The sequence below is a fragment of the Megascapheus bottae genome, chromosome 35 (genome assembly GCF_031878675.1).
Source record: "Megascapheus bottae isolate mThoBot1 chromosome 35, mThoBot2.hap1, whole genome shotgun sequence".
Lineage (NCBI taxonomy): Eukaryota > Metazoa > Chordata > Mammalia > Rodentia > Geomyidae > Megascapheus > Megascapheus bottae.
In genome coordinates, this window is record NC_143543.1 from 6866344 (window position 1) to 6879896 (window position 13553).

Sequence of the window (13553 nt, forward strand, 5' to 3'; positions counted from 1 at the left end):
TTACCAGGATGTGCAGTTGTAGAGAAGGGTTTTCTTTGCTGACATTGGCTATCCCCCTTATTTCAAACCTCCATTTGGGTCTGCCACCCCTACAGGTAAATTGCCTGAAGTGCTAGAGTGGTAGTTAATGACGGGTAAGATCTCCAGAAGGGGACAACCTAAGACAGGCACACTTCTCGAGTAAGGCAAATGCCTGCTTAATAAAACAAAAGGAAGGAGATGTGGGGCACGTCACATCAAGAGTGTCAAGTCTGCTGTGACATTCTCCCTGGCGCGTCTTTGTCTTCCCTTTGGACAAGGGAGGGCTGGGTGAAGGCGGCCAGCTGGCCCTATCCTTTCTCGGTCTAGTCTTAGTCAGGGCGTGTTCTCTTTGCCCTTCTTGCTGGTCAGGAGGCAAAGAGTGCTAAAAACCCTGACACAATCTCAGTGAAGATACATGTTAAGTAATCAGGTAAGTAATCAAAAGCTGGGTTTTTCTTTCAGGTTTCAAAAAACATGAAAAAGTGTTTTAGTTCTACAACATATTACTTTGCATGTAAATTGTCTCTTGAACTTTGTCACTGATTCTGTCAACTCCTTCCTTCTATAGCAACCCAACCCATTCTCTGACTTTCCTAGTTCCATTGTCATATATGTACATTGAATAATATGTTTTATTTTTCCAACATACATACTCCCTATTCTTCTGACCCCATGCACAACCCATAAGCTCCAACCCACCTCAGATAAGATATGACTCATTTATATGGTGTTTGGTTTGTTTTTATATTGTTTGTTATTTGATTGGAGAGATTATGCCCTGGAATTTCACCCCAAATGTAACATACTTTCCACATTAATCATATACATACGTGTGTGTGTGTTTGTGTATGCCTATTAATGTAAATTTTATGTTTCTCTGGATTTTTTCTAGTCCTGGGGCTTGAATTCTGGGCCTGGGCACTATCCTTGAGCTTTCTCAAGGCTAGGACTCTACCATTTGTAAAACAGCACCACTTCTGGCTATTTTCGGTGTATATGATACTGAAGAACTGAACCCAGGTGTTCATGCATACTGGGCAAGCACTCTACCACTGGCCCTGTTCTTCATGTATATCCTATTTTATGCTCATGGTTTTTATTTCATATTTACATAATAGGAGCCTGCCTTACTTCATTCAACATAATAACTTGTGCATGTGCCTCTGTGCCTGTGTGTGTGTTTCTGTGTGCATGTGTGCACACATGTGTGTTTGTGTTTGCTAGCACAGCTCCACTGACCCTCAGAACCTCATGCAGTTTCTTTGCTTTTTCCCTCAAGGTTAGAACACATTACAAGGGTATACCACACTCTATTACCTGCTTTTTGTTAGTTAATTAGATAATTCCTTTGTAGCTATGATTACAGGTGTAAGAAACAAGCATATCTTTATACTTTCAAGCCATTTTCTTTTTAAAGAAAATTATTGACAAGACATAAGATTCCAAATAATCCCTTTGTCTGATCTAAATTACCAATCCCTTTCCAAAGAATGGGACCATATTCAGCCCATTTCCTTGAATACTCACTCTTTAGTATCATAAAATTTGCTAGATTTGTAAATCTGGTCCCTTATTTTAATTCTCTTCTAACACCTGAAATGGCACCAAATTAGACACCTTTAAATATTGCCCCACTCTTCCCACCCTCACCTGTGGAAACATGTAGAGACCCAGCAGTGTTCCTGTCTGTGCAGCTGTTAATACTGATTGTTCTGCAAGTACTGCTATAGACTTGCTGTTGTTCATACAGGAGTAGTTTGGACTCTTGTACTTCCCAAAGAGGCAAATGAAGGGATTTTTAAATGCCTTTGGAAAAACTGGTAGTTCTTGAAGATTAACCTGTGTGATTAGTGTAGAAATTTGGGAAAATTTTTTCAGAACTAATTATTTTGATGAATAGAATTGTTGCTTCTCTGCCAAGGAATATTAAAACATTACTCCCAATTAAGATCAAATGGGAATGTTGTGTCATAGTCTTGTATGTATGATTAGATAACGACATGAAGAGAATTTGTTATGAACGGGATTCAGAAAAAAAATTGAGTCAAGAAAGACAGCTTGCTTATTCCCTGCTACCTTACATTTCACAATAAATCTGCAGTGTATTAAACATAAAATAGTTTTTCATGAACAGCAATTTTGACCTGCAGATAATACATTTTTATTTATTTAATGATTTTTACCTTTTATTGTTATTGTGGAGTTGATATGTGATGGGATTAGTTACATGAATCAGGAGTGAATAGCAAGCATAATTCTTTTTGAACCATCTCTCCCCTTTTGTTGCTCTCTCCTGGTTTTCCTTCCAGTCTCCACCCACAAGATATACACTTCATTTCCCACATAGAGTCTAGTGAGTAACACAGTTTACTTTTCAACTTTGTTCTACCATTCATGTAGAATAAACACGGTTATGCAGAATAAACAAGGTTAAAAACGGTTGAAAACGAAAAAATATCAACAATGGCAACTGAAATATCTGTTGGAGTTAATTTCATATAATATGATTTTATATGATCAATTGAACGTATCTCTTAAGGCTTTTTCAGCAGAGACACCAAATATTCTTTCGATTTTCCCTTCTAATAAGTAATTCAAGTCTGTGAAAACTCTTGTGTTTTGAATCAAAGTTTATGTTATGTGGTTATATGGCAGGCCAGCTAATTAACAAATCTTCACTTTTAGAGCATCTTTCCAATATAAAGTGTCACTTAAGCAAGAGTCTATAGAAAGCTGTACTAGCAGACCCAAATTATTGAACAGCTCCACCTGGCAGATCATCCAGAAAAAGAATTTATATATCAGGCCAGAGAATTTTATTTTTATTTATCTAATGAAATAAAACACTTTCATCCAACTTTGAGTATTTCCTTATAGAGAAAGGAGCCTCCAACATGTGGGAAGAAGAGAGAATTGTAAGTAAGCTTTACATTGAAATCCCAGTGCCATGGTCACCATTGTAAAATGCAATGATAACTACTGTCTTCCTAATATATTTATAAATTGAGAAACTGGAATGAAAATAATAGATGACTAAAGATGATGTAAATATTATTTTTCTTTCCTTCGTCTGTGCAAGGGTTTGTGTGAATACACACACATTATGAAGAAATTAATATTAAATCAAAACACATTTTAAAGAGGAAACAATGGAGGCAAGATAGAAATGCAAGAGAGTGGATGAATTTGCTCTAAACAAAGTGTATGTACATGTCACATTTCAAAATGAATGATTATCATTCTCATGATATATTCCAAGAAGAAGAAAATAGTGAGTGTGAAGAAAAACTAATTGAACATACACATATGGAGCAGCAACCTGACAACATTATTTCAAAAAGTAAACATTTCTGTTTTGGAGGTTCAGTAAATGGTTATGAAAGCAAAAGTTGAAATGATTTTTATTATAAGTAATGACAAAATTTGAAATTCCCAGTGTACAGTAGGATGCTTATATAACCTCTCTAAAGCTGAAAGGTCATCAAGTATTTAACCAAGACATGAACACATCTACAGCAAAGTGCCTTGTAGGTATACATGTTTATGGAAGCTTCTCTAGATTAGAAGAGTAAAGAGAGCGATAACAATTACATGCACCTATGTCTGTAACAGCTGGTTCTTTACTGGAAACCACAGAAGCAGAAGAGCATTGTAAGACATGTATTCAGATAAAAATAAAAAAAACTATAAGGCAAAACTCTAAGGTAAAATTACAAACTATTCACCAAGATACTGTACCAAGCAGAAATATCATTTCTATATGAAGGTTAAATGGATAATGATATTCTCAGACAAGACGACTTAGGAGAATATATTTCACCAGACCTATACAAGATATATGAAATTATCCTGTCCAATGACAGAACCATTTACGAACAAGAAGAATATACAAGAAAGTATCAAACTTACTAATAAGAGTGTGTATACAAGAGAGCTGAGAACACTTTAACATTATGAATATCCTAGAAAATCATACACAATTTTTTGCAATGGGTAAATATTAATATAACTATTTTGGACATTTTATAGAACAGCATAAAATTAGATGTCCAATATTACAAATGATGTGAGGATTTTAATGCCACTGCAGATTTGTTTGCCTTTAATGTTTCATCTTAATATCTTAAATAAAAAATTTTCACTGTAACATCTCTATTATTTACTTATGTATTTTGATTGCTTTTGTGATTGTTTTCTCTTTTTCTCTCATCCCCATTACTATCTCAGATTATTATCATTATTCAAAAATAATTTTCTGTAATCTTTTTAAGACCCCTATTTACAAGAACATCTATAATGTAGAAATTAAAACTCCCAATTCAGAAATCACCACATACATAGAAAAAAAGCCAGTAGTGGTGGTGTGGCTCACGTGGTGGGATTCTAGCCTTGAGAAAGGCTACGACAGTGCGCAGGCCTGAGTTCAGTCCCTACGAGTGGCAAAAAATATATTCCCCAAAAAATACACTGTGCTGGGTGTCGGGACTGAGTGCCAGCCTGGATAAGAAATGTTCTTATTTGTAATACATTCATATTTGTGCTCAATCTACATCTGTATAAAACCAAACAGCCAGTTTTCATGCAAAAGTTCTGTAAAACAGAAATAGATACTCAAAATCACAGCTTGATTTCTTTAGTAGAAAATCTATGAAAAGGGGCAAATTTAGTTCAAATGTAGTGTGCACATACATGGAACTATCAGAACGAACTACTTCGTAATGCCATTTGTAGTAAGTTAAATATAAGATAAAAATTTTAAGAATCCTCTATTTCAGTAAAGGATGTCTTTGGGATTTTTAGCGGATCAAGAAGTTGTGGTATTTGTACACAATGGAATTCCATGCTGCTGTCAGAAAAAATGGCATCGACCCATTTGTTAGGAAATGGAAAGAGTTAGAAAAAATCAAATTAAGTAAAGTAAGCCAGACTCAAAGGAACTTAGGCTCAATGGTTTCCCTAACTTGTCATCACCAGTAGAAACCTTGGCTCTCCTAACAGAGATCTTCAATAGAGCAAAACCTTGATACATAAGGCCATATAGTATGAAGCTAATTGAAAGGACCTCCAGGATATTGAAACAAAAGCCATATAACAAATGATTGTTGTCCTTTATGGACTATGTATCTCTCATCTCCTTTGCTGTCCCTTGGGTATCTCATATTGTTACAGTACCTCACTTTGTTTTCTGATATATTGAATTTATTTGTATTTGATTATTTGAAATTTGAGAGGGAAGGGGGAAAAGCAAGATGGGGGGGCGGTGGGTGGGGAGGGTAAAGGGTACCAAAACATATGAAAGGGTATCAATATATGTGAATTAATGCACCTTCTATCTGGCAAATATCATGTAACCCTTGTATTAATTACAATAAAAAAAAGAATGTCTTTGGGATTTTGATAGGGATTGCATTGAAATTGTATATTAATTTTGACAATATAGCCATTTCTACTATGTTGGTTCTCCATAGACATGAGCATGGGGTGTTTTTCCATTTCCCAGTGTCCTCTTTAATTTTTTTGTTAGGCTTTTATTGTTTCATTGAATAATTCCTTTATATCTTTAGTTAAGTTTATTCCTTAGTATGTTATTCTTTTGTGGGCTATTGTGAATGGATTCATTTTCTTGATTTGGCCTTCCGTTTGTGAATTGTTGGTGTACAAAAGGCTATTGACTTCTGAAGGTTAATTTTGTATCCTGCCACTTTGCTAAAGTAGTTTATTAATTCTAGGAGTTTGGGAGTGGAGTATGTTGGGTGACTCAAGTAGCAGATCAATGTATCTGCAAATACGGATAGTTTAATTTCTTCTTTCCCTTTGTGGATACGTTGATGTCCTTTTCTTGCATTATTACTCTGGCTAAGGGTTCCAACACTATATTGAAGAGAAGTGGAGAGAGTGGGCATCCCTGTCTAGTTCCTGATTTAAAGGTAAATATTTTCAGTTTTTCACCATTTAGTATAACACTGGCTGTAGTTTTTTCATATATGGCGTTAATTATTTTGAGGAATGTACCTCTTATTCCTATTTTTTTCTAGTGCTTTCAACATGAATGGATATTGTATTTTGTTTTCGTCCTTTCCTTATCCAGTTTCAAATATCCAAATGTGTATATATACAATATATCAGCTAACCAGGAGAAACCAAGGGACAGCAAAAGAAATGAGAGGTAACATAGGACATTAAGGACAGCAATCATTCATTAGAAGGCTTTTGTTTCTACATCCTGGAGGCCCTTGCATTTAGTGTCATTCTATATGGCCTTATGTATACAGATTTTGTTCTATTGTAAATATCTGCTAAGAGAGTCAAAGGTTTTTACTGATTATGACCCATTGAGCATATGTTCCTTTGAGTCTAGATTATTTTACTTAACATGATTTTTTTCTAAGTCTTTCCATTTCCTAAAAATGGGGTGATGTCATTCTTTCTGATAGCAGCATAGAATTCCGTTGTGTACAAATACCACATCTTGTTCATACACTCATCAACTGAGGGACATCTGGGTTGGTTCCATAGCATTGCTATGGTAAATAGTGCTGCAATGAACATCGTGCTCGTGGATTTAGTATGTCCTTGTTTATGGACAATTGCATAAATGCCTAGTAATGGAATTGCTGGGTCATAGGTGAGCGCTATGTTTAGTCTTTTTAGGAACTGCCATACTGCTTTCCATAGTGGTTGAACAAGTTTGCACTCCTACCAACAGTGTAGTAGTGATCCCTCCTGGCCACATCCCCTCCAGCATCTATTGTTATTAGTTTTCTTGTTCCTGGCCATTCTAACTGGAGTGAGGTGGAATCTTAGAGTTGTTTTGATTTCCATATCTTTTATGAACAGAGTTGTTGAGCATTGCTTCATGTTTCTATAGGCCATTTTTATTTATTCTTCAGAGAAGACTATCTTTAAGTCTTTGGCCCATCTTTTAATGGTTTGTTTGATTCTTTGGAAAAAATCATGTGATTTTTGTCCTTGCTCCTGTTGATGTGTTGAATTATATGAATTGATTTGCGTATGTTGATCCATCTTTGCGTCCCTGTGATGAATCCTCTTTCATTAGAGTGTATAATTTTTTGATGAGTTGTAGTAGATGTTTGGCCATTATTTTGTTGAGATGTATTGAATCAATATTCATCAAAGAAATGGGTCTATAGTTCTCTGTCTTTGATGAATCTCTATCTGGTTTGGGGATGAGCTTGGTAAAGAGCCTTCATTTTTAAATACATTGAAGTGCTTGAAGAGTACTGGTGTGAGCTCTGCTTTGAAGACCTTATAGAATTCAGCTTTGAATCCATGTGGCCCTGGGCTTGTCTTAGGTGGTAGGTCTCTTATTGCCATTTCTATTTCAGTGCTCGAAGTAGGCCTGTTTAGTTGCATTAGTTCATCTTGATTCTGTGTGTGTATGTTAATATTGGCTAGAAATTCATCCATTACTTCTAGATTCTCAAATTCCTTGACAAAAAGGTTTGAGAATATTCCCTCATGATACTCTGGAACTTGGTAATTTCTGTGGTGGAAATTACTATTTTCATCTGTGATTTTGTTTATTTCAGTATGCTCCACTCTTTTTTTCTTTAAATTTGCTAAGGGTCTGTCAATTTGTTAATTTCTTTAAAGAACAAACTCTTTGTTTTGAGGATTCTTTCTATAACTTTTCTTGGATTCCAATTTATTTAATTCTACTTTGATTTTAATAATTTGCTTCCTTCTACTGGGATTAGGGTTGGTTTGTTCCTCTTTTCCCAGGAGCTTAAGGTGACACATTAAATTGTTGGCTTGTGATATTTTCAATTTGTTATTGTAGGCACTCAGGGCTATAAATTTTCCTCTGAGTACTGCCTTTGCCATCTCTGAAAGGAGCTGGTATATTGTGTGCTCCTTTTTGTTAAATCTCATAAACTGTTGGATTTCTGCTCTGATATCCTCGATGACTCATTGGTGATTCAAGAATGTGTTGATCGGTCTCCATGAGTTACAGGGTTTTCACTGGTGGAGATAGGTGTTTAGTTCCAATTTGATGCCCTTGTGGTCTGAGAGAGTAGAGGGAATAATTTCAATGCTTCTGATTCAGCCCAGGTTTGTTTTATGCCCTAAAATGTGGTCTATTTTGGAAAATGTTCTGTGTGCTGCTGAAAAAATGTATATTGTGTTATTGCTGGGTGGAATAATCTGCAGATGTCTGTTAGATCTAGTTGTATACAGTTGTTCAAATCAAAAGTTTCTCTCTTGAGTTTTTGCCTGGTTGATGTGTCCATAGGTGAGAGTGGTGTGTTAAGTCACCAACAATCTGTGTGTTTCGATCTATGTATGTTTTCAGTGAAAGTAAAATTTGCTTGATGAAGTTCTGTGTTCCGAGATTAGGTGTGTAGATATTTAGGATGGTTATGTCCTCCTGGAGGAAAGACACCTTTAGTGTCATATAGTAACCTTCTTTGTCTTTTCTCACTAATTTAAGTTTGAAGTCCATTTTATCTGATATGAGGATGGCAACTCCAGCCTGTTTATGGGGACCACTATCCTGATAAACTTTCTTCCAGCCTCTCACTTTCAAAAATGTTTGTTTTTTGGGTAACATGTGTCTCTTGAAGACAGCAGAATGATGGACCTTGCTTTTTGATCCAACTAGATAGTCTATGTCGTTTAATAGGGGAGTTAAGTCCATTGATTTTGAGAGTGAGGATTGAGAAATATTTATTAGTTCCTGCCATTTTAGAAAGCTTTCATTAGGCACTGTGTCTTGACAGTTCTTGTGGTACTTAGATGGTATTAGTTTTAGGTGCCATTTCTGTCTGTGTATTACATTTGTGTTGGTTTTCTATGTGTAGAACATCTTTAAGAATTGTCTCTCATGTTGATTTGGTTGCTATATAATGTTGAAGATTTTCCCTGGAATGGAATGTTTTGACGGTTCCCTAAGTTATGAATGAGAGCTTAGCTGGGTATAGTATTCTTGGATGGTAGTTATTTGACTTCAGGACATGATAATATCCTTCCAATCTCTTCTTGCTTGCATGGTCTCGGCTGAGAAATCTGGGGTTATTCTGACTGGTTTGCCTTTGTACCTGATTGATCCCTCTCCCTGGCTGCCTTTAGGATCCTTTCTTTGGCTCTATTGATCCAGTTTGGATTATACTGTGGCGATGGGACATTCTTTTCTGGTCAGGTCTGTTTGGGGTTCTAAAAGCTTCTTGTATTTGGATGGGCCTGCCCTTCTGAATATTGTGGAAGTTCTCTGAGTTGATTCCCTGAAGTATATTTCCAGTACAATTGACCTTTTTCTCTAGACCCTCCTCAATACCAATTAGCATTAAATTTGGCTTCCTAATTGTACTTTGGACCTCCTAAAGCATTTACTCATATTTCCTAGATTTGAATTGACTCATTTTCTCTTCTTTCTCTGTAACAACCAAATTATTTTCAACCCCCAAAATTCTCTCTTCTCTATTGTATAACCTGCTTTGTACTTTATTCTTCATCTCCCTTGCTTCTAATTGCTCATTTTTGATGCCTTGCATCTCTTGTTTTAGACCATGTATGGATTTCTTTGGCTCCTTGATTTTCCGTTGAGTGGTTATCTCAGCAGCTTTATTCTCTTTGGATATTTGGTAGATTTCAGTCACCTTTTTGTTGTGGATTCCATGAATTCATCCACTTTTCTTTGAAAGACCTTTATTATGGCCTCCTTTATGGCTTCCCCTTTTTCACATATCACCTTGTTTATGGTTTCCTGTTGTTTAGCTATGGCTTCCACCCTTATCTCTTTCTTTATGTTTTCACACTTTTCATTAATGATGTTTATCAATTGCGTTGGAATACTCTCCTCTAGATTTGCCACTGAAGGCTCCATTGCATGTTTATATTGGGTGGGAGATGCTATTCATTGATTTGACAATTTTCTTGAGTTTCTTTTTCTGTCCATTTGATAATGGGAGCAAGATTAATACTAAACAAGGTTATAATTGCTCGGATGTACCCAACCTAGACCTTTTTAGTTGGCTGACAATAGATGTTCACACTTTTAGATTGGTAATATCACTCTCTCTTTCTTTTTTGCACTTACGTACAAAACTAATACAACCACAGATTACCGATTTATGACCAAAACAGTAAGCCCCTCAATCCAATCTCTATTGTATTTAAGTCCCTCTTAACCTAGAATGTATTTGAACACCTAGATACACAGTATTGCTCAACAACCATCAAGTGTAGATCCATGCATTATAAGAGTTGAAGAATGAACAGAGGACAAGAGACGGAAAAATAATATGGAACACAATAAGGGAGGTAGGAAAAAAATAATGCAAGAACGTAAGTTATTATAGTAATGAATAAAAGGTATAGTGTACGGATAATTGACCTAGGGTGATAGACAGGTAGAATATTCTTGTTCAAAGTTTAGAAGAACTGAGAAAAAACTTAAGAAAATAAGAAGAGTAATAAGAAGAATATGTAGAGAAAAGATGGAGGTAGATATTGGAGATTACAATGATACAAGCTTTAAAAGGAGAAAAGAAACAAAACAACCACAAAACAAAACAAAAGAGAACACAGCAAAAAAGGAAAAAAAAGTTTGGGGGCGATTCCTCAGTATTGTGATTTCTTACCCAAGAGATTCTAGGGTTGAGAACCAGGAGATTAAAACGCAGGTGACATTATCAGTACAGATATCATTTTTATTTAGACTACACCCAGAGCTGTCACTGTGTTTCTAGGAATGACCACAGTGGCAGAAGGAATAAGGGAAAAGAGAAGAAAAAAAAGAAATAAAGAAAGAATGAATCGTAACGTTTAGTAAAAGGTGTAGGTAAAATGGAAAAGAGAAAATAAGAACTCCTAAAAATGCAAATAAATAGGGGTAGAACAACAACAACAAAAAAGGATATTCTTCAAGTTTTTTTTTGAGGGAGGTGGGCAGAGTAAGAAACTTGTGCTCCACTAAATTCGGGATCCAAACACTTCACAAAGGCTTTTCCTCTTCTGATTTTTCTTTGTGGTTTTTTGGATCAGATTTCTTGATTGGGAAAACAAAGCTGAAAGATTTGCGGGCGGCTTTGTTTACCAGGTCTGTGGTGCAGCGCTGGGGACAGACTTCAGAAACATAAGGGTTGGATTTCCGGCTAAGTTATCTCTGGGAAATCCTTTGCCAGTTAGAATGGTGGCACTGCCAGCACCACCTCTCAGGCTCCAATTGCTTTGGCCGGGTCTTTGCCAGCAGTCAAGATGGTGCTGCTCTCAGCTGGTGCAAGAGGGGGCACCCTCCCAATGCCATTCTCTGAGCATAAGTACAAACTTCTTCTTGGAGGTACTCACAAATTGCTGGATTCTCCGGTTCCATGAAGTTAGCAACTCTGTACACGGCTGGGTGTCAGCTCTTGACTCCCGCAGGCTCTGTGTACCTCTGTCTGCATTCAGCATTTCTGCGCCAATCAACTTTTCGTAGAGAACTGTCCCCTAGGCAGCCAGAAGTTGTATCTTGGCAGGAGCTCAGAACGACTCACACTGAACCGCTGCCATCTTCAACCGATCACCTACTCATTGAAGTAAATTCTATATTATTATCTAATGTAATTCCAGGAAAGAAATACGGATTAAGTCCAAATCTTCTATCACATGACCATTCACATTAGTCATGTAGGGTAGGCTTTGTTCCACTAGTATGTGTTTTATATCTGAAGCCATGGACAGAATTTCTTTCTGGTCTTAACATGATGAGGTAGCATTTGGGGGCAAAGATGCAGCCTAAGAGCCCTCCACTGGAAGCCAAGATAGAGAATAACTTCACAGCTACCACGTTCTTCCCCTTGGTGCTATGATATTCTGGCAGAAAATTAGCCCAGACACTGCAGAACACCAGCATGCTGAATGTTAGGAATTGGGTTCATTGGAAGCATCAGGTAGGTTCCTGTCAAGGAAAGCTACAGAGAAGCTGGCTAGGGCCAGGAAGCCAAGGTATCCCAGAACACAATAGAAAGGAGCAAAGGAACCTTCATTGAACACGATGAGGATGTGGCCATATTCATAGTGTACATCTGTGTTAATGAAGGAGGAGAGGCTGTGACCCAGAATCCAGAGGTTGCCACCTGGGTAAGGGTGCAGAGGGGAATAATGAAATTAAGAGCCCCTGATAACAACAGCCAGTTTATTCTTTTTCCTAGAGAAGTGACCTTGAATTCTTGGACCACAGTCATCGTTTTTGCGAGCACTGTGGAAATTGCTAATGTGAACACATTTCCAATTGTGATCTGCTGCAGCATGCAGGTGATTGGGTTGGAACGGCCAATAAACAGAAGGGAGCTGAGAAAACAGAACATAAGGGAGATGAGCAGGAGGTACCTGAGAGCCTGGTTATTGCCTTAACCATTGGAGTGTTGTGGTGTTTCACTAAAAATCTTAGAACAATACAAGTGAGAATAGAGAAGCAAACAGTCATAGAGTCCAGAGCCATCCCTAAGGTTTCTCCATGAGCCATGAAACTTACAGATTTTAGGAGGCAATGGTTTCTCTCTGGGTTGGCATATTGATTATCTGGACACCTCACATATTGCTCCATATCTAGTGAGGAATATGAATTATCATTAGCCTGTGTTCCATAGTTTCCTTTCTTCAAAGGAAATTTGGCAATCACCATTTAGAGGTTAATTTAACATGGCAGGATTTATGATGGTAGAAGCAAGAATTCTCAAATACTTCAAGAAATATCTGCTATTCTGTTTCTATCTCTCTCTACCACCGTAATTCACCTTGATTCCTGGGTTCTATTTTTAGTGTTAAGAAACATTTCTGGATGTTTATTAAGTGAATAAATAAGCAAGAATGTAAGCAAAGAAGCACATGGATAAGCAGAAAGGCAGGGAAACACTCTGTCAGAGTTTGGGTGCTGTCAAAGGGAGAGAGACACCATGCTCTATTTTTTACTTTCTGAATGCAACTCCTTTTTACCTTTAGTTCTTATCATGCATAGTGATATTGTGACAGTTTTGTAATTTCTAGTATCTTTACAATAGTTATTACAATTTATGATGCTATATTAATGTTCTTTACTGTATACACAAATCAGTGAACACCATTCAAAATTATCAGTAATAAAACTTATACTTTCCTTTGTTTTGGATAACATTCATAGAATCCTTTAGCCCTCCCTTGAATTTAGCACATTATATTTCTCACCTCACGTACTGTAGAACAAAAACCAAAGAACTCATTAAAGCTCTGTAGTCAGGTTATGTATGCATAACACTTGTATCTACTTTGTTAAAGTAAACTCAACTTTCTGATCACTTGCTCTGTGGAAACAGCAGTTGTAAGCATTGGGAATAAATTTTTATGGGTTTTATTGTATTTGAAACCTAATTTTAAAAACAACGTGGAGACACTATTCTAAATATTACTTCACATTATTTTTGATAGAGGTTCAATTCAACTTGCTGAATAGAGAGAGGAGAGAATTTCTTGAAATAAATACCTACACATTCAAACCCAAGTCTTCCCAAGTGCCAGCAGGTGAGGGACGTCTAGGTACACAGCTGATGTTATCC

At 36.7% G+C, this 13553-nt stretch overlaps 1 pseudogene; it reads right to left on the minus strand.

The window, feature by feature from the left end:
• Positions 1-11641: 11641 nt before the first annotated feature.
• On the minus strand, positions 11642-12646 carry LOC150042572 (vomeronasal type-2 receptor 116-like; annotated as a pseudogene).
• Between the last annotated feature and the right edge of the window lie 907 nt (positions 12647-13553).